This window comes from Mirounga angustirostris, unplaced genomic scaffold (assembly GCF_029215605.1).
Source record: "Mirounga angustirostris isolate CCGP_5_RB_7025 unplaced genomic scaffold, mMirAng1.0.hap1 SCAF_14, whole genome shotgun sequence".
In the NCBI taxonomy this organism is placed as follows: Eukaryota; Metazoa; Chordata; class Mammalia; order Carnivora; family Phocidae; genus Mirounga; species Mirounga angustirostris.
In genome coordinates, this window is record NW_026991722.1 from 86,242,230 (window position 1) to 86,259,097 (window position 16,868).

At 49.9% G+C, this 16,868-nt stretch overlaps 1 protein-coding gene across 6 annotated transcripts in view; it reads left to right on the top strand.

Annotated features, from left to right (window-relative positions):
* Positions 1 to 16,868, top strand: part of SEZ6L (seizure related 6 homolog like) — a 189,083-nt gene that overhangs the window by 142,464 nt on the left and 29,751 nt on the right. The gene's annotated exons all lie outside the window — the stretch shown is intronic.

The window sequence follows — 16,868 nt, forward strand, 5'->3', positions numbered from 1 at the left end:
ATCTATAAAGGACCTACTATGTGCCAGACCCCCCCCCACCCCAGCTGCAGGCTTTATACCCAGGCAATAGAGGGCATGATGCACATTACGACATATTATTATGCAGAGATCATAATGGCATAAATTAGAGCTACGGGGGTAGAGATCATTACAGAAGGGAAGTTACCTACATTAGAGAGAATGTAGGCAAAGTGCGGTGCATGGGGTCCGGTACGTCGCTGGCACTTCATCAATGGAGACTGGGATTACCAGGAATCCTTGTAAGATATTATGGTCACCACGTCCTGGGTTTGCAAATGACAGAAAGCTTGTTAAGTGGCGTTCTTGGGTCACACAGCTAACAGAGGACTGAGCCAGGGTTAACATACACACCATAGCCTCCATTTTTAGGGACTTGAACAGGCTTTTGGGGGACCAGCCATATGTCTCTGTGATGCACCAGGGAGGCTCCCAGGCCTCCAGAAACTCAAAGTTCAGGAAGGGAAGTGGTGCCATTATTAGACAACCCGGCGAGATGCGGGCTGAATGGTGTGGCTGGAGGGGTGAGGATGGGGGAGGTAGCAGGACGCTGCATTAGCCCTGCTGGCCGTGGGACCGTCACAGAGAGGGTGACATCCGAGCAGAATGCTGAAGAGTGTCAGTTGGCCAAGCTGGAATGGGGGAAGGGCATTCCAGGGGGGGCACCTGGGAGCAGGACCCTGGAGCTGTGAAAACAGGGACGGTTAGATACCAAATGGATGCCCTGAATTGCAGCATTAATTAGAACCGTTTGCCTTGCATTATTGGCGTTAGAGGTGGGAAGGGGGGTGTGTAATCTTAAAATGAGTCAGGACCCCCCCAGGCTAAACCTCCTTCATACCCCAAATGCCTATTCCCTAACCCATCATGTACCTCTCAGCTCCATCAGCTTACCTAAAACACAACTGAGCATGAGTCTTTTAAAACCTTAAGGGTTTCTGAAATTTCTCTCTTCCTCTCTCCCTCCCTCCCTCCCTCTCTCTCTCTCTCTCAAGATAAAGCATAGAAAGGAAAATAAAAGAACTAAATAATTATTGGTGAAGGTATCTCAGAATGGAAGAGCTGGGAGGGGCCCAGAGAGGGGAAGTACCTTGCCTAGCATCACACAGCAAGTCAGAGCTGAGACCAGAAAAACCACCTAAGTGTGGCTGCAGACGCTGAGCACACTGGGCAGTCACAGTCTTGAAAATGCCACATGACAGGGAGACATAACAGCTTCTAGAGTCCAAAAGAGCTACATTTAAATCCTGGCTCTGCTACCCCCACTAGCTCTGTGGTCTCGGACAGGTGACTGCAGGTGGCCATTCCTGGACTCACAACAGGATGCTTGTTCTCCTTATCCCCAGCGCCTGGCGCACAGCAGGTGCTCGATAAATATCTGTTGGATGAGAGAGAGAGAGAGAGAGGTGGTGAGTGTGTGAGTTAGTTAAATAATGTGAAGTTCTTAGTAAAGTTTCTGACCTAAAATCAGCAAATAACCACAGTCAACTCTATTTTCACCCTTTCCTCTGTGCCGCATTTTATGCTAAATACTCTGCATGCATTATTTCATTGATGATGACACCATATAAAAAATGTCTTAAACTCATCGAGCACTTGCTATTTGCAAGTTGCTGAGCCCTTTACCCATATTAAATCATTTCACTCCTACCAGGACACTTAGGTGATGTCACAGTGGCTATCCCCTTTTATTCTTTTTAAAGATTTTATTTATTTATGAGAAAAAGAGACAGTGAAAGAGAGAGAGAGAGAATGAGCAGGGAGAGTGGCAGAGGGAGAGGGAGGAGCAGGCTTCCCGCTGAGCAGAGAGCCCGATGCGGGGCTCGATACCAGGGAGCTGGGATCATGACTTGAGCCGAAGGCAGACGCTTAATGACTGAGCCACCCAGGTGCCCCCTCCTTTTTATTGTTTTCTAAAGATTTTATTTATTTGAGAGAGAGAGAGAGAGAGAGAGCACAAGCTGGGGGAAGGGCAGATAGACAAGCTGACTTCCTTCTGAGCAGGGAGCCCAGCACAGGGCTCGATCCCGGGACCCTGAGATCATGACCTGAGCCAAAGGCAGATGCTTAACCGACTGAACCACCCAGGTACCCCGTGGTTATCCCCTTTTACTGATAAGGGAACTGAGACTGGGAGAGACGAAGTTGCTTGAGGACATGGCTGGGGAGGGGCCGAGTCAGGACTCGAACTCAGATCTCCTGGGCCAAAGCCAGTGTTGTAACCCCACAATAAATAGTAGAGAGGTGCTCCACAAGGGACAAATGCCTAGTCCCATCTTACAGAAGAAGAAACTAAGGCTCAGAGAGGTGCCTTCCCCCTTTGCCCCCCATTTCCTGGGACCTATTATAACCATACATCTCTGGAAGAAAAAAGTTTCAGCCAGGCTCCATCCAGCTTGCCTTCTCTGACTCTGCTACAGAGCCCAGCCCCAAATCTCTCCCTGTTTATGGGCCCCAACACGGTTCTCTAACCAGGAAATAAAAGGACCTAATAACAAAGCCCAGTAACCATATGATTGATAGCTGTGGAATATTTCTCTTCAGCTACTGCCAACCCTGTTCTGTGCTAAGTTAATTCCAAGCCCTAAAAATTAAGTGCCTTGTCCAGAGGCACTACAGTTCTTAAAACAGGGATGTCACTGCTTTGCGCTGCAAGAATTCAGCTTGAGATCTAGGCAAGAAAGAAGGGTCAGCAGTTGAGGGCAGCGTTGACCCCAGGAGCACAGATGTCCAGCAGAAATCATGGAAGCAAAGGCCCCAGTAGAAATAAAAACCTTCCAATCCATTACTGGAGGGAAATGGGATTTTCCCAGAGCCAGAAGTTGTAAGGAATCCAAGAACAGCAAAGTTCCTAGAGCCCAAATCCCATCCTGTTACAGATAAGGAAACTGAGGCCAGGAAATCAGAAGAGACTGTCCCAAGGTTACTCTATCAGTCAGCTATTACTGTGTAACAAATGACCCCTAAACTCAACAGCATGAAACAGCAAGCTTGTATCATTTCTTACGCATCTCCAGGTCAGCAAGGCAGTTCTTCTGCTCTCAGCTGGCTCACGCATGCGTCTCTGGGCATCTCTGGGCAGCAATAGGTTGGGTAGGTCGTTCTGAAGATTTCTTAGGTGTTTGGGTGGGTTGGCCATCAGAGGGTCTGGGCTAGCCTAGGGATGGCTTATCTGCTCCATCCTCCAACAGCTAGCTCAGGCTTCTTCCCATGGTGACCAGCCAGGGTTCTAAGATGATGAGAAGCAGCATTCAAGGCCTCTTGAGCCTAGACTAGAAATTGGCCCAGCAGCATCATCTGCCATATCCTATGGCAAGTCACAAAGCAAGAGCCAGCCCACATTCTAAGGGTGGAGAAAGAGACTCCACCTCTTGATGGCGGATGTTTTGAAGTCTCGCTGCAAAGAGCATGGACACGGGGAGGGACAGAGCTTTGAAATCATGTTCGCACTCAAGCTGCCTAGGCCAGGGAAGAGTGGGGGTTAGAACTCAGGGCTCCTGGTTCACCGTCCAAAGCTCCTAACGGCATCACTATGTACGATGGCCCTATGAGGTGGCCCTCACCATCCCCATTTTACTGAAGGAATCCAAGGCTCAGAGAGGTGAAGAACTGGCCTACGATCCCACCTCTTGGAGTGAAGGAGATGAGATTGGCACTTGGCACCTGGTACCTGGAATTTATTTTTTTAAGATTTTATTTATTTATTTGAGAGAGAGAGAGCACAAGTGTGGAGGAGAGGGAGAAGCAGGCTCCCTGCAAGCAGGGAGCCCAACATGGGGATTTATCCTAGGACCCCGGGATCATGACCTGAGCTGAAGACAGATACTTAACCGACTGAGCCACCCAGGCACCCCCAGGTACCTGGAATTTAGAAGGCTCGGGGAATGTTTCATTCTCTACACGATGCCTCCAACATGCGGGAGAGGGAAAAAGGCCTTTGCTCATGGTAGGAAATCTTGGGTTCGGGTCCCAGATCTTCCACTTATCTGCTGTGTGATAAGTCACTCCACTTCTCTGAATCTCAGTTTCCTATCTTTAAAATGAGGATCGTAAAGGTACCCGCTTCTTAGAGTCCGAGAGGATGAAACACTTGGCAAGGACCTGGTGCATTACACACACTGAGTAATTTAATTGGCAGCTATGATGGTGACGACCATGATGAATTCTTACTCCTAGGATGTACATACACTAAGCTCCTTTATGCAACCACACACACACACAGACACACAGACACACACACACACTCATGCTCACACCATGGCTGATATCCCCTGAGCGTGGCATTTGGTGTGACAGTGAGGAATCAAGAAGGTTCATGGAGGGCGCCTGGGTGGCTCAGTCGGTTAAGCGACTGCCTTCGGCTCAGGTCGTGATCCTGGAGTCCCGGGATCGAGTCCCGCATCGGGCTCCCTGCTCGCCGGGGAGTCTGCTTCTCCCTCTGACCCTCCTCCCTCTCGTGCTCTCTGTCTCTCATTCTCTCTCGCAAATAAATAAATAAATAAATCTTTAAAAAGAAGGTTCATGGAAAAGTTCTGGCCAGGCATCCACCTGACTGACTGCTCCCCGTGGCGTGGTCGCTGGTGGCGGGATATCACAAGCTCCAGGATAGATCGTCCCGCAACACCTGCCTGTTTCCTGCCCCAGCCCCTCCACGCTCCTCCCAGCCCCGGTGATGGCGCGAGCAGCGACCCATCCCCTGTCCTGAGCTGGGCCTTCGTCCTTGCCGGCGCACACCTAGAGCTCAGGGTGTTCGGGTGCAATTAGATTGACACCCTGGGGAGACGCGCTGCTTGTTTTATGAAGCCCTGACGCGCAGTGGCCTCGCGCACTGACTATTCAGCGGGGTTTCCTGAGGGCTCACCATGTGGCTGCTATCGCCCTAGATTACCCGAGGCCCAGAGATAACAACTCCCACGGATCGAGCCCTTCCCAACCGCCAGGCTCTCCGTGTGCCCAGTACCCGGGTCAGCTTACTTAATTCTCAGAGCAACCAAGGAGTCCGCACGCTGAGGTCCCCCGCGTCACCGAGGAAGACACAGACGCTCAGAGGGGCTCTCGGTGGCTGGCCAGCTGGACGTGGGGGTGCCAGGGTTGGGACCCGGCTGCCTGACGCTGGGCCCATGGGCCGCACCACCTCTCGGCCCTGCCTCTCGGAGTGGAAGCGGTGCGATCCTGACGGCAGCCGGTGGCCTGGAGAGTTCTGAGCGGGCCAGCGGCATGGTCAACGCCGCGGTGTGGACAGTGCATGCGGCCGGAGGCCCTGACCGTGGTCCCCTGACGGCCGCGGCCCGGGGAGGCCCCTGGACGCCAGCCTGGTGTGAGCTCAGGTGAGCCCTTGAGGTTTGGCCCTGGAGGACCCTTCCTGCGCTCGGCCCACGCGACCCACGCGCCCCGCGCAGTCTGGTGGCCGCTCAGCTGAGCCACACCAGGCGCGATGACGAGGGCCTTCTCCCTGCGCATCGTGATGGGGGTCCGGAATGACGGGGACACATGCCGCCGCGGTCGGCTCCTGCTGGGGACAGCTCTGTAACATGTTCCTCCAGCCCTGCGGAGCCCGGGGCCACCACCACCTGTGTGTGTGTGTGTGTCTGTGTGTGTGTGCGTGCACGTGCGTGGGTATCACCACCCCTGCGTGCACGCACCATGGACTTCACACACACATACATACACCACAAACACACACACACACAACACAAGTCCCAATCCACCCTTAATTACGCTCTTATTTAATTATGCTTTAATGATGGCCTCTCAGGGTCAGCTCTTGCACCCTGACTTAGAGGTCCTAATGAAGAAGGCCTCAGAGCCCACCCACTAACTTTATATATTTGGAGAAACTCCTCTCCAGAAAGAGGAAGAGCTGTGGGCATCTCCACACAGGAAAGTCATGGCAGGGCCACAGATCTGTCTGTGGTCACACTTGGGTCCCAGAGGCCCAGGCTTCACCAACCTACATCTGAATCCTGGTATTCCCACCCTGAAGCCTTCATCGCTGCTGAATGGGGAAGGGGGGAAATGTGGGGCCCAACTTACGGAATAGAAGGAAAGCATGAAGCACAAGGAGACCATGGCCATTGTTAATTCATTTTTTTACAGTTCATGGATTCTGAGATTATCATCTGGGGAAACCGAGGCCCAGGCTGGGCAAGAGACTCATCCATAGTCACAGAGCAGGGAAGTGGCAGAGGGGGCGGCTCCCGGCGCGACCTCCTGATACCGGGTTTTGCTGCCATAGCACCCTACCCCGTCCCCTCATCCCTTTGCAGGACTGTATCATTCATCACAAATATTCTCTTGAAGGCAAAAGATGCTCTTTTAATCAAATTCCTGGCCCTAATTATCTCCTTTACAGCTCTCCACAATATCATCCCCATCTTACAGGTGAGGACACTGAGGCTCAGGAGGTTAAGCCACTTTCTCAGGGTCACGCAGCTAGAAATCGGCACCTTGAAGGTTTGAATCAGAGCCCATTCTCTTAGCACTGCCTCTCAAGATGGAGCAAATCACCAGGCTGGTTAAGGACTGACTTTTTCGTAGACAAACCAGCCAGGAGCTGCTGGGTTTTCTCCTGATCCACGATGCCGGGTGGTGAAATGTCTTGTCATTGACCTTGACAAAGCTTTGCACGCCGTGTTCGGAGATGGCCCCATCCAGCGATGTGGAAATGAGAAGCAGCTCGGCCCGGGGGTGGTCCCGGAAGAAAGGCACGTCCAGCACGGGAGTCTCATTCTTCTCTTTCTCTTTGGGGATGAGAGGGGGAATTGGTGGAGAGGGGGAGAGGTGGAGAAACCCGAGGAGGAGGGAAGGCAGTGGAGAACAGAGTCTGAGCCTCCTCCACACTGAAACCACGGCACAGCAGTGTCTTTGGGTCCTGGCTGCTGGTGCAGCCTCTTGGAAAATTTTGAGGGACACTGAACCCGGGGCCCACCCCCCGAGATGCTGAGGGTCTGATTGGTCTGGAGTGCAGCCTAAGCACCATGGGGAGGGTTCAAATCTCCCCAGAGAGTCTCACATGCAGCCAGGACTGAGATCCACCGGCCAAGGCTGGGTTCTGAGCCTGACCTCAAAGGGCGCCTGGTGAATGTCTCGGGAGAGAGAAAGCACAAAAAAGGCAATAAGAAAACTGTGCATTTTTTATGCATTCAGGTGGCCTTTCAGGGAGCCAGAAAGATTGGTCTTTTATGTCCTCCCTGGAGTTAGCATGGTTTCTTGTTCTGTCTGCCATTTTATCAAATTTAATTGAAACCAAATGAGCACTGGATCTGCAGAAATTCCACGGTGCGGAGGGCTGTCGGCGCTGGCTGTGCGGCATCATGAAGGAGCACAGAGGCCTTGGGACCTGAGCCTTTCTAGACTCCGTTTACTCCTTTGTAAAATGGGATTCATGACATCGCTTTGTGGTTGAGGGGATCCGACGAGAAATGGACACAAAGGAACTCTGAACAGGTCTTTTTAGAAAAGTTTTAATGTACCTAACACTGCATTTATGGGCTTTGGTTCTCTCCCCCCTCCCCCCGCTTTATTTAAAGCTTATGGTTTATTTAACCACCATCTCTACGGTCCCATGGAGGTCCTGCCTGAATTGCAACACAGTGTTTTCTTAAAGTCATTCAAGCCCTCTGAGCCTCAGTTTGCCCATCTGGAAAATGGAGAAAAATTCACCATAATTCATCCATGTAAATGACATTTATCTCATCTGCGCCAAGCCCTGGGCTGGGCTCCGGGGATACGGGGTAGAAGAGCATGTGGTTTCAGGGGCACCTGGGTGGCTCAGTCGGTTAAGCATCTGCCTTCAGCTCAGGTCTTGATCACAGGGTCCTGGGATCAAGCTCCGCATCCGGTTCTCTGCTCAGCGGGGAGTGTGCTTCTTTCTCTCTCGCTCACTCTCTCTCTCAAATAAATAAATAAAACTTTAAAAAAATTAAAAAGCATGTGGCTTCAGGGAGTTTGGGCAATCTGGGGTGGGAGCCGACAGAGGGTCTGCCTCCCAACAACGTAGGTTTGGATTCTGGTTGTCCTCTACGACCAGCTGTTTGAGCTGTAGTATCTTCTTCACTGCTGGGTGCCTCGGTCTGCTTCTCTGTGACATGGGTGAGGACAGTGGTACTTACAGGCTTCGTCCAAGGGTAGAAATGGTGTGTGAAGTGCTTGGAACAGCTCCTGACATGTGGGAAGCCTTATGGAAACCTTGGCTAGTTGTCATATGGCTGTAAATGCAGGGTTGGGGTAGGGAGCACCGAAGGACCTTAAGGGATTTGTAAAATGTTGTCAAGCAGAAAGGTGAGGTCCCTTTACTCCAGATGAAGGAACCAGCACAGCCTGAGGCAGGTCTAGGGGCTGCAAAGGGTCTGGTGTACAAAGACATTTGAGACACCAGAAGTGGGCTGGGGGCCCGACAGCAGACCCCCAGGAAGTCCAGAAAGGCTGAGAAACTGGACTTTATTCTGGGGGCTTAATTTTACTTTTTCCACAGGCCCATTCTATTACCAGCTATTTCTGATTTTTTTCCCCTTAAACTGCATATAAATTGGCTTGCTTTTTCACTTGGCTTACTCTCAGCAAAATAATGTCCATGAAATTAGAAGTTTGATGTGCAGACCATATATTTATATATTTTTTTCTAATTCACATTTAAATAAATACATAACCATTAGACATTTTCAAATACGTTTGTCTAGCTAAAATCATCTCGTGAATGCCACTGGGGAAAGCCTTTTAAAGGCAAGATTTCTAAGCAGGGGTCAGCCATTTGTTTAAAAAGGAATAAAGAAAAGCAAGGTGGCTTGCTCATCATTTCTTTCTACATCCTCTGTGGAATATTAACTGCAGCTCAACAATTACAAAGCTCACCCACCACCTTCCCCCCACATCCGGGCCCCTGATTGGCTGAGGTATGGATGGGGAGCACCTGCTGCCCTTGAATGGCAGTCTATACCATGCTTAGGCATACACTGCCCTCTGCTGGCCAGGAGAAGAATTACTTCACTAGAGAAGGGCTTGCTAATCTGTGTCACAATCAAATTTGTATGCTACTCTAATCTCTTTGGCTCTCTAGACCGTAGTGAAAACAATAATGGGGGTCCCTCGAGCTGTTTTTATCCTTTTTGAAGAGGTAATACATTCACATGATTCAAAACCCAAAAGTACAGGGGCGCCTGGGTGGCTCAGGAGGTTAAGCGGCTGCCTTCAGCTCAAGTCATGATCCCAGCATCCTGGGATCAAGCCCTGCGTCGGGCTCCCTGCTCAGCGGAGAGCCTGCTTCTCCCTCTCCCTCTGCCTGCCGCTCTGCCTACTTGTGCTCTCTCTCTCTACCTCTCTGTCAAAAAAATTTTTTTTTTAAACTTTAAAAATTTAAGAAGATTTAAAAACCTCCAAAGAACAGAAAAGTCTACTGTGAAAATTAAGTTTCCCTACTTTACACAGCAAATAATCTCCTCTCCTGTGCCCCTCCCTAGAGGCAACCACGGTAACTAGAGTTTCTCATGCATCCTTCACAGGCTCTTCTTTTTTTTAAGATTTTACTTTTTTTTTATTTTTTTTTAAAGATTTTATTTATTTATTTATTTGAGAGAGAGAATGAGAGACAGAGAGCATGAGAGGGAGGAGGGTCAGAGGGAGAAGCAGCCTCCCTGCCGAGCAGGGAGCCCGATGCGGGACTCGATCCCGGGACTCCAGGATCATGACCTGAGCCGAAGGCAGTCGCTTAACCAACTGAGCCACCCAGGCGCCCTAAGATTTTACTTTTAAGTAATCTCTATACCCAACGTGGGGCTTGAACTCACGAACCCGGGATCAAGAGTCACATGCACCACCGACTGAGCCAGCCGGGCACCCAGACTGTTTTTAAGTACCCCCAAAAATGTAACAGAAACTTTCTCTCTGCCAAAATAAAGCCCTCCCCCCAGACTGTCACCAGTTTATTGCTGGTTTTATTACATATTCGATTATACACCATCGATAATGACAACAAAACAAGGCAGATTTAATCGTTATCAGGAAATGTAAAATGTTTAGGAGACAATCTTTCAACACAGGGAGTCTGTAGGGAGAAGAAATATTACCTTGGTAGGAAAACAAAAGTTGAAATGATGGATCTAATCGAATGGACTTTAGTGATGCTGTCGTAAGAACTTAAGGTACAGGGCGCCTGGGTGGCTCAGATGGTTGAGCGTCTGCCTTCGGCTCAGGTCATGATCCCAGGGTCCTGGGATCGAGTCCCGCATCGGGCTCCCTGCTCCTTGGGAGCCTGCTTCTCCCTCTGCCTCTCTCTCTCTCTCTCTCTGTCTCTCATGAATAAATAAAATCTTTAAAAAAAAAAAAAAAGAACTTAAGGTACAGCAGGATGCCAGGGGCAGTGAGATGGGGCTTCCTCATCCTACAGATTTTATTTGTAATGTTTTTCACACTTTCTGATACCAGACTGAAGCTAGTCACACTTTTTTAAAAAAGATTTTATTTCTTCACTTGGTGGGGAAGGGCAGAGGGAGAGGAAGAGAGCGAATCTCAAGCAGACTCCCCTTTGAGCGCAGAGCCAGATGCCAGGCTCGATCCCACAACCCTGAGAACATGACCTGAGCCGAAATCAGGAGTCTTGCTCTCAACCGACTGAGCCACCCAGGCGCCCCGAGTCACACTCTTTGGAGACATGTACATGTGGCTTTCACGGACATCATGTAAAATAATAGTTCACATCTCAGGCTTTGGCATCCAACAGACTTAGGTCTGATTCTTTTGTGACCTTGGGCAAGTGGTTTCTCCCAGTTGAGCCTCAGTTTCCTGATCTCTAAAATGGGGATGATCCTAAGTTTTAGAGTGAAGTTGCTGTTTGAGTGCTTAAGACTCAGTAGGCAGCATTGTTGTTATTCCAAAGCTAAGGGTCTTGGGAGATCTTTTCTCAAATATCTGGCCCTGAGACAAGGAGGAGGTGACAGGGAACACCAGAAGAGGAAGCACTGGGTAGTGTGCCCACAGATGGCTGCTCAGACCCTGGAAGGGGCTGCAGGATATGCCTGGAGCAGGGTCAAGGTGGAGAGGGAGAGAGAGCTACAACCCAGCCGTTCAAGGCCATGGGCTGGCATTGGAGTGGCTTATCAGGAAATGTAGGGGTGTCTTGGTGCCAAGCTTGATTCTGGCAACCAGCATACTGAAAAAGAATGGAGGATGTAGGCAATCAGGGCCAAGGAGGCGGATGGGGCAGAAATCATTTGAGGCAGCTCCAGTCATTTAGAGCTTCCCAGTTAACCCGTGGAGGCAAGTGCTGAAAGCAGCCAGGAAGAGAGGAGTTCCCCTTCCAAGTTTGGCACAAGTAAGTCCATTTGGGGTCAAGGTCCCAGGCAGAGATGAGGTCAGAGCCACAGCCCACCCTGGGTGGGAGCTGAGGCTCAGATCCAGACACTTGCCCCTGGGCTGGTGCTGATTCATCCAACACACACTCAGCACGGTGCCGAGCTGGGGATACAGACAGCAGTGAGCTGGACTGACTTGCCCTCGGCCTCAGGGAGCTTCTGGTCTGTGCAGATGCCCCAGACCATTGGAGTGCCTAGTCCTGAGCTCCGTAGGAGGAGTGAGCACAGAAGGGGTCCCCAGCCCAGACTCAGATGGGGCAGTGGGGGCTCCATGCATGAGTAAATCACAGAAGACTGTGAGGGGGATGAGGGGGGAAGAGTTACCCAGGTCTACAGTCATAAGGCTAAATAAGGATTCAGGCTAGAGAGGACGATGGCCTGTGGAAAACCTTGCAGGTGCTTCTACATTCCTTGGAGAGAGATTGATGAGTAATTGATTCTGGCTGGAGTGTAAAATATTGGGGTTGAAAGAGATAGTGAGGGATGAAGCTGTGGGGAGGTAAGGGGGTGCAGAAAATAGGTACAGGGAAACCCTGGAGCTAAGGTCAAAACTGCACTTTACCCTGAGATGAGGTATAATGTCTTTGTAATTGAAGTAAAATTTGCATAATGTGCCCTTAACCATTTTAACTTCTGTAGTTCAGTGCATTTAGTACACTCACAATATTGTGCAATCAACACCTCCATCTAGTTTTAAAGCACTCTCATCCTCCCCAAAACAAACCCCACACCTGTTAAGCCAGTGGTCTCCGTTCCTCCCAGACCCTTCCTCCCAGCCCTTGGCAACCACCAAGTGGTTTTCTGTCTCTATGGCTTTATCTATTCTGGGGATTTCTTTGCAGTGGAACCATGCACCATGTGGCCATTTAGGACGGGATTCTTTCACTCAGCACAAAGTCGAAGTTTCATCCATGGTGTAGCATGTGTCTGTGCTTCATTCCTATTCGTGGCTGAATGATAGTCCATTGTAGGGATACACCACATTTTGCTTCTCCATTCATCTGTTCCATGAAGAGGCCAGATTTATGTTTCAGAAGGACTCATCTGGCTGCGAGGAGAGGGACTGGGGCCACGAAGGAGGTGCTGTCCCACAGTCCAACTGAAAAGGGATGGAGAAAAACTAAGGGCGGTGGCCAAGGAGATGGGCGAGAAGGAGACCCACGAGCTGAGGTCTCCTGGCAGGAGCTCCAAGAAAGCCTTGCCCTCTGGCAGCAGAGAGTGGCTGAAGCCAGCAGGGACTGGCCCTGTGGCATCCTCCCTGAGGGGGACCTGCTACACCCAATTCCAGTCCCACCAAACCCACCTGCCTGCCGGCACCTGTCCACCTCCCCTTTGTTCTGGAGTCACGCTGACATCCTGATTTCTCAGCACCTCCCTAGATGGTCTCTGGTCAACATCTCACTCGGGTCCTCAATGGAAAGCCCCTGCTCGGCCCCAGGCCAGTCTCTGGGCTGCTAAGTCTGCATTTTCATCTCAGTTGCTGAGGACGGTCCAGCGGCAGGGACCCTGGATGCCCCTGGTGTATCAAATATGCTGGACGGACGGGCGAAATGCAGGCTTGTCTTTAGAGATGAGCAGGGAATCAATTACCAGCATTTGCATATATCAGTGGAACTCGTCTACCAAAAAGGTGGATCCAGAAGGATTCGGCAGAGAAAAACCTCATTTTTTCACTGCTCCTTGATTCATGGTCTACTTTTTTTTTTTTTTTACTTCTTGGGTGGAAGCTTCATTTTTATAGGTTTTCTGGTCATAACAAGTGTGGCTCAGTCTACTAATCACAGAGCCCTGAACCTCATTCATTTTCAAACTTCCCACATCCTCCACAGGGCTCCTCGGGCTGGGAATTCTGCGGTGGGAAAGGGCTGGGTGGGCTGCTTCCTTCTCACGAGAAAGCCTGACTGGACAGCCCTTTAAAAAAGTAAGAATGCTTTTTCTTATGCTATTTGCTTATTCTTAGCTTAGGGGACCTCTGCGGAAATCCCAGGACAATAGAAGTTACAGTGAATAGTCTGTTGCACACTGTTTACAAAAGGCATTCACATAAATTAGTGTTTCTCAACCTTAGTGCAATTGACATTTTCAACCAGATAATTCTTTGTTGTGGGAGGCGCTCTTGCACAGTGTAGGATGTTTAACAGTATCCCTCTCATCGCCTCCCCAGTGGCACCCCCCCCCCCTAGTTGGGACAACCATGTCTCTAGACATGGCTAACTGTCTCCTGGGGAAAAAAAAACCACCCCTAACTGAGAACTACTGGTGGAAGTCATCTGATGTCATTTGGTGTAAACAGCGGTCTAAAGAGAGTGTGATCATAGCAACCATGATGATGGTAAGGATGATGGTGATGGTGATGGTGATGTTCATAACGACACGGTGACACGACATAACATTCGAATGCCTTGACCAGACTTGCTCAGGTGCTCTCAGTACATCTGGCATTTGGTCCCAGATTTTCAGGATGCCTTACCTCACTCCGAAAGCCCAGGACATAGACTGGAAATTCACAGACAAGGAGCTTCAAAAAAAAAAAAACAACTGGTACCCCCCCCCCATGCAAGTATCAGAGCCAAGAATCAAACCAGAGCTTGCTGATTTCCAAGGCAGCGCGCTCTGCTACTTCCTACTTTACAAAGAGCCATGCTAGGGTTTTCGAGTGAAATTATTTGCCCCCGTGAAGATGCTTCTGCTGCATTTAGATCATTGAAATGAGTGATATAGTAAAGCCAAGTTGCAGACTCTCTGGAACTCACTATTACCGGCAGATCAGCTGTGAAGTCAGCTTAAGAAATAAATATTGGCGATCTACCATGTTTCACACCAGCCTAATCCAGCACTTTCGCAGACGATTGATGTTTCCATGGTTCTTAGGGTTAAGAGGCTCTTCCCTATCACAGGTCAAGAGCTGACCTCAACCGCACGGTTTCTGCTGTCAAATAGCCTCTCTGGCAGGCTCTTTCATACCCTAGCATTTACCGAGCACCTATGGTGTGCAAGAGAAGGTGGCAACTCCAGAATTTCAATACAATAGGGTTTAGAGGCTGTAGCCTTCGCTGGAAACTGGCAGAGGGTATGACGCGAGGGGCTCTGTCTTGAATTCCCACATGCAAAACCAGCGGACAGCTTTTGTCAGGAGAGGGTGTTTTGGGGGTGGTGCAAGGGAAGCTGATGGCGGCCATGGGGGCAGTTGGAATCTCCCTAAGCCGGCCCGGGGGACAACTTTACATGAGGAATATGAGAGGTGTTGCGGAGCACATCACTGTGAATACATCCCCTGCCCTCTGGGAGCCATCCTTCCACAATGTTCCTTGGGTTTCTTTTGCTTTGTTCTTACTACCAGAAGGAAGCACGGGCTTGGGTGGTTTCCACCCCTCCTCCGCCCTCCCAGACTGGGGAAGGAGAACACGGTCCTGGGGTGCTGGATGACGCTGTCAGGAGGGCGGGCTATCAGTACCCTGCATCAGTTCTAGGAACTTCGCTTAGGGCCAGTTCCTGGAACGCCTCTCCTCAGACAGTGTCTGTTTGCTCCCATCCCAAGCCAGATGACATCCAAACACATAAACTTGGCTCTCTAAGCCCTTCAGGGTCTGGCTCCTATAGCCCTCCAGGCTTCCGTGTCTATACCCACAGCTGGGGATCACTGACCACTGGGCAAGTTCCTTTAAGAGCCAAGATCTCCATCCCTATCTCCTTCTGCCTGTGTTTTGCCATCTCACCAACCCCTGCTTATCAACCTTCTAGCCCTCTAATCTTTCCTGAGAATCCGAAGCAGGCATCACCTCCTCCAGGAGGGCCTCCAAGATGCCCCCCAGTCTCCTCCCTCTGCACTCACCTGGATCGTAATTGCTACCACAGTCCCTGGTTTCCTAGTCTAAATCTACCACCGCTCTGAGATTCTTGTGTTCCCTGATACAAGCTTGGCAGATAGGAGGTATTCAAAAATATTAGGGAGAAGGACACAAGAAAAGGTGAACGATGTAAGAGAGGGGGAAGGAGGAGAATGGAAGGGAAAAAAGGCATGAGTTAATATCTGTCGGCAGCCAACGCTGACTTATCTGGCGTTCTTTCCATCAGAGATCAATTTTCATCCTGCACACCTCACATGACGCATGTGTTTGCAGCACATGGAAGTGCTCTCTGGATTATTAACTGTCCATTGCAGTCCTGATATTTAGTGTCAAGGTGCTTTCCTGCATTCCAGCCTTTGGAAATGGGTCGTCCTTTCATGTTATGAATATTGATAGCAGGTTTGAGCATATTTCAGGAATAAGGTGCCTCCGTCCCGCCCTCCACACCATCCCCTAAACATCATAGATACCCGGGTTTGATTTTGAGGACTTTGCCACATAATGATTGGAAGGCTCATTTCACCTGACATGGAAGATGCAGGTTCTAATTAAAATGCAGTCAGCTTATCCAGCAATTGCACTACTGGGTATTTACCCCAAAGATACAAAAGTAGGGATCCGAAGGGGTACGTGTACCCCGATGTTTATAGCAGCAATGTCCACAATAGCCAAACTGTGGAAAGAGCCAAGATGTCCATCGACAGATGAATGGATAAAGAAGAAGTGGTGTATATATATACAATGGAATATTATGCAGCCATCAAAAGGAATGAGATCTTGCCATTTGCAACGACGTGGATGGAACTGGAGGGTATTATGTTGAGTGAAATAAGTCAAACAGAGAAAGACATGTATCATATGATCTCACTGATATGAGGAATTCTTAATCGCAGGAAACAAACTGAGTGTTGTTGGAGTGGGGGTGGGGTGGGAGGGATGGGGTGACTGGGTGATGGACACTGGGGAGGGTGTGTGCTCTGGTAAGCACTGTGAATTGTGCAGGACTGTTGAATCTCAGATCTGTACCTCTGAAACAAATAATGCAATATATGTTAAGAAAAAAAAAAAAGAAGAAGAAGAAGCAGAAGAAGGTAGCGGGAGGGGAAGAATGAGGCGGGGGAAATCGGAGGGCTGGACGAACCATGAGAGAGGATGGACTCTGAAAAACAAACAGGGTTCTAGAGGGGAAGGGGGTGGGAGGATGGGTTAGCCTGGTGGTGGGTATTGAGGAGGACACGTTCTGCATGGAGCACTGGGTGTTGTGCACAAACAATGAATCATGGAACACTTCATCTAAAACTAATGATGTAATGTATGGGGATTAACATAAGAATTTAAAAAAAAAGTAAAAATAAATAAATAAATAAAATGCAGTCAGCTTGTTCTGCATCCGAGAAGAAGGGAAGACCCATGCCACACCCCCAGCAGGTAACCCAGGGCAGGGCACTCAGCTTCACTGGCATTGAAGGCAGTTCTACTTACAATTCAGCATTCAACCGTGCAATGAGTTCTTGTAGGGAAGACCATCTCCTGCGTGAGTCTTCAAAAACCCAGTCCCTCCCCAAACCCAGGCACCATGGGCGCTCGTGGGCAGGATCAGCGTGTCCTGCTCACATCTGTGGTCTCTGCCTACCTCAACCCCGGTTCCTAGCCTGGC